Below are 5,865 nucleotides of genomic sequence, written 5' to 3' on the forward strand. Positions count from 1 at the left end.
TGCACTCTCTGGACTCACTGCAGTGCATCCCTTGTGGTGCCATTGCACTCTCAGGACTCACTGCACTGCATCCCCAGTGGTGCCAGTGCACTCTCTGGACTCACTGCAGTGCATCCCCAGTGGTGCCAGTGCACTCTCTGGACTCACTGCACTGCATCCCCAGTGGTGCCAGTGCACTCTCTGGAGTCACTGTGCTGCATCCCCAGTGGTTCCAGTGCACTCTCTGGACTCACTGCACTGCAACTCCAGTGGTGCCAGTGTACTCTCTGGACTCACTGCACTGCATCCCCAGTGGTGCTAGTGCATTCTCTGGACTCACTGCAGTGCATCGCCAGTGGTGCCAATGCCCTCTCTGGACTCACTGCACTGCATCCCCAGTGGTGCCAGTGCAGTCTCTGTGTTAATGTTGGGGCGAATCGAATGGATTTTTTACTAATGTCTCTTAGGTAATGGGACCTACAGTATAATTAAGCATTGCCAAATGTACTTACATTATCAATTAATCTATGTATACTGGATACTTAGGGAGTACATTGAACAATCAAAAGAATCATTGAAGGGGAACCTTGGGAGGGAACAGGTACAACCTGACCTTGGATAAGGGCCTGGAAATGATGAAATGAGTTGAAGCAGAACCAAGAAGCGGAGGGAGCATGCGTCGAGTAAGAAAGGTGAAAAGTTTAGCGGAGAGGAAGACTCCTTACTTCATCTGGACGACCACCAGAGTGCGCCACGCATGTGCAAAGGGGAGGGGAGCTAATTAGAATGAAAAGCGAGGCTGATGTTGCAACCGGTAATGAATATGTATACCTGACGCAATATTGTATGTATAAATAACGGCTGGGAAGTAACGGGACTTGAAGCCAGATTTGGGCACCTGCCCCGGCTTCCAGCGCTGAATAAAGCACCTTCATATAATCACTTGGTGGTTATGTGGTTGCTACGCTAACATTTTGGCGACCCAGGTGGGACAGCGTGGGCACTGCTGAGGCGGCTGGTGTCTCGGTTTCGCTCCAGCCGGCACCGAGGGATTCTCGGGGAGCAGTCGACCACGACCGACCTCCGCTGCTCACAACGTACCACTGGAGTGGTAAGCAAAGGTGCTTTCAACTTTGGGTATTCGGTACCGATTTGGTTGGGAAAGCCTGCCGGTCAGACGCGGCGAAAGCCACGCTCGGTTGGGCAGGGAGCTCCCGGGGTAAGCCTAGGCGCCGTCCGTTAGACAGAGCGAAAGCTCTGCAGGTTCGGCATTGGTGGTTTGGTATTGGTAATTGTATTGGTTTGTGCTGAAGGGTCAGCACTTGGTATTATTGGTATGTAGTAAGCACGCTGCTGCTCCGGCAGCTTCTGGGAAAGCGTGCTGCTGCTCCGGCAGCTTTTGGGAGAGCACGCTGCTGCTCCGGCAGCTTCTGGGAAAGCGTGCTGCTGCTCCGGCAGCTTCTGGGAGAGCACGCTGCTGCTCCGGCAGCTTCTGGGAAAGCGTGCTGCTGCTCCGGCAGCTTTTGGGAGAGCACGCTGCTGCTCCGGCAGCTTTTGGGAAAGCGTGCTGCTGCTCCGGCAGCTTCTGGGAAAGCGTGCTGCTGCTCTGGCAGCTTTTGGGAGAGTGTGCTGCTGCTCCGGCAGCTTTTGGGAAAGCGTGCTGCTGCTCCGGCAGCTTTTGGGAGAGCACGCTGCTGCTCCGGCAGCTTTTGGGAAAGCGTGCTGCTGCTCCGGCAGCTTTTGGGAGAGCATGCTGCTGCTCCGGCAGCTTTTGGGAAAGCGTGCTGCTGCTCCGGCAGCTTCTGGGAAAGTGTGCTGCTGCTCTGGCAGCTTTTGGGTTTGTATCATAAGCTCAAAATGAAAAAGATCAAAGGAATTCTGGGAAAAGATGTACCTATCCCGCGGACATCCCCGCTGGGGTGTTTGCTAGCACACTGGAAAGAGGGAGGTTTTGGTCAAGAAATGCGGAAAGGAAAGCTGATTGATTATTGTAATATTTGGTGGCCACAGTATAAACTAGAGGACCAAGAAACTTGGCCTGAGAATGGAACATTGCAATATAATACAATTTTACAATTGATGCTATTCTGTAAGCGGGAAGGAAAATATGATGAACTGCCGTATGTGGAATTATTCTTTTATTTGCGCCGAAAGCCTGAATGGCAGCATGCTTGTGGAATAATGGTGCTTGAGGTTTCAACTGAGGAACGTTGTTGTGCATGTACTAAGGAGGGACACTGTATACAGCATCAGGCAATAGAGGATAATAAGTATTATGGGGAAATGAATAATGGAAATATTGATTTGGAAGTTGCGCCGTCGGCTCCGCCGGAAGAGCCAGGACAGGGAGGGAAAAGAGAAAAGGAAGATAGCAGTAGTGATGGAGAATCCCCGACTTTAGTCTCCCCTGTGTCACATAGGACCCGGCAACAGCGAAGGGCAGGAGAAACTATAAATGAACAGGGAGGGAAAATAATCGCTCCCCTCAGGCAAGGAGTGGGGACAGAAGGACCGGTATATGTTAAGGTGCCTTTTTCAGCTGGGGATTTAATGATATGGAAACAAGCAGCCGGCACCTACAGGGAAAACCCAGATAAAGTAGCTAGGGTAATGAAAATGATAATTAAAACTCAAAATCCCGATTGGGATGATCTCCAGGTGATCCTGGATACTTTGATGGACTCGACAGAAAAAGACATGGTATTGCGGGCAGCCAGAGAGAGAGCCCGAGAAGATATACGTAATGGATTAGTGCTTGGAAATCTAGATCAAAACTTCCCCACCGAGGATCCCCAATGGGATTATAACACAGGGGATGGAATAAGGAGGCTGAAGAGATATCAAGATTGGGTACAAGTCGGGGTACAGAATGCCATGCCCCGGACTTATCAAAGGACTTCCAGCTGTTTGTGCATGAGAGACAACGATTGGCATTAGGAGTACTGACCCAGCGACTTGGGAGCTGGAAAAGACCTGTGGGGTATTTTTCTAAACAATTGGATGCAGTAAGCGCTGGATGGCCCTCGTGTTTAAGGGCCGTGGCAGCCACAGTCCTTTTAATACAGGAAGCCAGGAAGCTCACATTAGGGAAGCAAATTGAGTGTTCGTGCCACAGATGGTGACTACGGTATTGGAGCAAAAGGGGGGCCATTGGCTATGGCCCAGCCGAATGATGAAATATCAAGCTATACTAACTGAGCAAGATGATGTAATCTTAAGAACTACTAACTTATTGCACCCAGCAGTGTTTCTAGGAACAACTACGGAGGAAGGAGACCTCAGTCATGATTGCGTGGAGATCATCGAACATACCTATGCCAGCAGAACAGACTTAAAGGATCAGCCTCGGGGGAGACCGGATTGGGAACTTTTCACGGATGGAAGCAGCTTTGGGAAAATGGGACTCGTTATGCAGGATACGCGGCAACTACATCAAAGGTAGTGATTGAGGCAAATTCCCTACCTCCGGGGACTTCAGCCCAACGAGCAGAAATAGTCGCCCTGACACGAGCCCTGGAACTAAGCGAGGGTAAGAACGTGAATATTTGGACAGATTCAAAATATGCATTCGGGGTAGTCCACGTACATGGGGCATTATGGAAAGAAAGGGGAATGCTATCCTCACAAGGGACTAATATAAAATACCAGGAAGAACTATTGAAATTAATAACAGCTGTACAGAAACCCCAACAGGTGGCCATAATGCATTGTAAAGCTCATCAAGGAGGGGTGTCAGAGATTGCAGAAGGTAACAGACTGGCGGATTTGACGGCCCGGAAGGTTGCACGTGAAGTATGGAAAGTAATGGCTCTAATTCCATCGAAGGTAGGCCTCTCTTGTTTTAAATTACCTAAAGACCCAAAGTATTCAGCGGAAGATGAGAGACTTGCAAATTTGATGAAGGCCCAGAAGAATCCTGACGGGTGGTATGTGACTACGACAGGACAACTCATAGTACCTCCTATAATAATGCGAGAACTCTTACAAATAAAACATAATGAATGTCACTGGGGTGCAGAAGCAATGGTGACCTATTTGAAACGAGGTGTCATCTCGGTACACATGTTAACAATGGCAAAGTCAGTAATGTCAAAATGTGAGCTTTGCTTAAAGAATAATCCGGTAGCAAGGAAACATGCTGAGATGGGAAGAACTAGAGCTGGAATAGAGCCTGGAGATTACTGGCAAATAGACTTCGTGGAACTGCCTAAAGCAAGAGGTTATAAATACCGATTGGTAGGGGTTGATACTTTTTCAGGATGGCCAGAGGCCCTTCCCTGTCACACCAACTAAGCAAAGGAAACGGTAAAATGGTTACTACGGGAAATAATCCCTAGATTTGGTGTACCGTTGGGTATTTCTTCAGACAGGGGACCACATTTCATTGCCAACGTGGTCAAGGAGGTTAGTAGGTTACTGGGAATCACCCAGAACAGCCTATCCCACTTACTCCACCCCCATCCTATAGTACTAGCGTTAACAAGCAGGCATAGAGGAATCAATAAGATAGTAGACTAACGAAGATGCGTTAAGATTATACTTAGTAATCACTATATCAAGTTATACTCACTAACCTCTACTAACCTGATTCAACCTAACAGTAATGAAAATACTTGCTCTTGGTATGAGTGAAGTATTTTTAAAGGGGGGGGACTGTTAGTGTTGGGGAGAATCGAATGGAGGTTTTACTAATGTCTCTTAGGTAATGGGACCTACAGTATAATTAAGCATTGCCAAATGTACTTACATTATCAATTAATCTATGTATACTGGATACTTAGGGAGTACATTGAACAATCAAAAGAATCATTGAAGGGGAACCTTGGGAGGGAACAGGTACAACCTGACCTTGGATAAGGGCCTGGAAATGATGAAATGAGTTGAAGCAGAACCAAGAAGCGGAGGGAGCATGCGTCGAGTAAGAAAGGTGAAAAGTTTAGCGGAGAGGAAGACTCCTTACTTCATCTGGACGACCACCAGAGTGCGCCACGCATGTGCAAAGGGGAGGGGAGCTAATTAGAATGAAAAGCGAGGCTGATGTTGCAACCGGTAATGAATATGTATACCTGACGCAATATTGTATGTATAAATAACGGCTGGGAAGTAACGGGACTTGAAGCCAGATTTGGGCACCTGTCCCGGCTTCCAGCGCTGAATAAAGCACCTTCATATAACCACTTGGTGATTATGTGGTTGCTACGCTAGCATCTGGACTCACTGCAGTGCATCCCCAGTGGTGCCAGTGCACTCTCTGGAGTCACTGCAGTGCATCCCCAGTGGTGCCAATGCACTCTCTGGACTCACTGCAGTGCATCCCCAGTGGTGCCAGCGCACTCTCTGGACTCACGGCACTGCATCCCCAGTGGTGACAGTGCACTCTCTGGACTCACTGCACTGCATCCCCACTGGTGCCAGTGCACTCTCTGGACTCACTGCGCTGCATCCCCAGTGGTGCCAGTGCACTCTCTGGACTCACTGCAGTGCATCCCCAGTGGTGCCAGTGCACTCTCTGGACTCACTGCACTGCATCCCCACTGGTGCCAGTGCACTCTCTGGACTCACCGCGCTGCATCCCCAGTGGTGCCAGAACACTCTCTGGACTCACTGCGCTGCATCCCCAGTGGTGCCAGTGCACTCTCTGGACTCACTGCGCTGCATCCCCAGTGGTGCCAGTGCACTCTCTGGACTCACTGCAGTGCATCCCCAGTGGTGCCAGTGCACTCTCTGGACTCACTGCACTGCATCCCCAGTGGTGCCAGTGCACTCTCTGGACTTGCCGGGGTGCATCCCCAGTGGTGCCAGTGACCTCTCTGGACTCACCGCACTGCATCCCCAGTGGTGCCAGTGCACTCTCTGGAGTCACTGCACTGCATCCCCAGTGGTGCC

General features: G+C 49.8%; 1 long non-coding RNA gene across 1 annotated transcript; it reads left to right on the forward strand.

The window, feature by feature from the left end:
- The first annotated feature begins 393 nt into the window (after positions 1-393).
- Positions 394-3,347, forward strand: LOC308183675. Its single transcript, XR_013942483.1, has 2 exons — positions 394-1,419; positions 1,603-3,347. It is a non-coding gene; the product is annotated as an uncharacterized lncRNA (long non-coding RNA).
- Positions 3,348-5,865: the final 2,518 nt, after the last annotated feature.

Source organism: Anser brachyrhynchus (assembly GCF_964034855.1).
Source record: "Anser brachyrhynchus genome assembly, chromosome: 28".
NCBI classification, from domain to species: Eukaryota; Metazoa; Chordata; class Aves; order Anseriformes; family Anatidae; genus Anser; species Anser brachyrhynchus.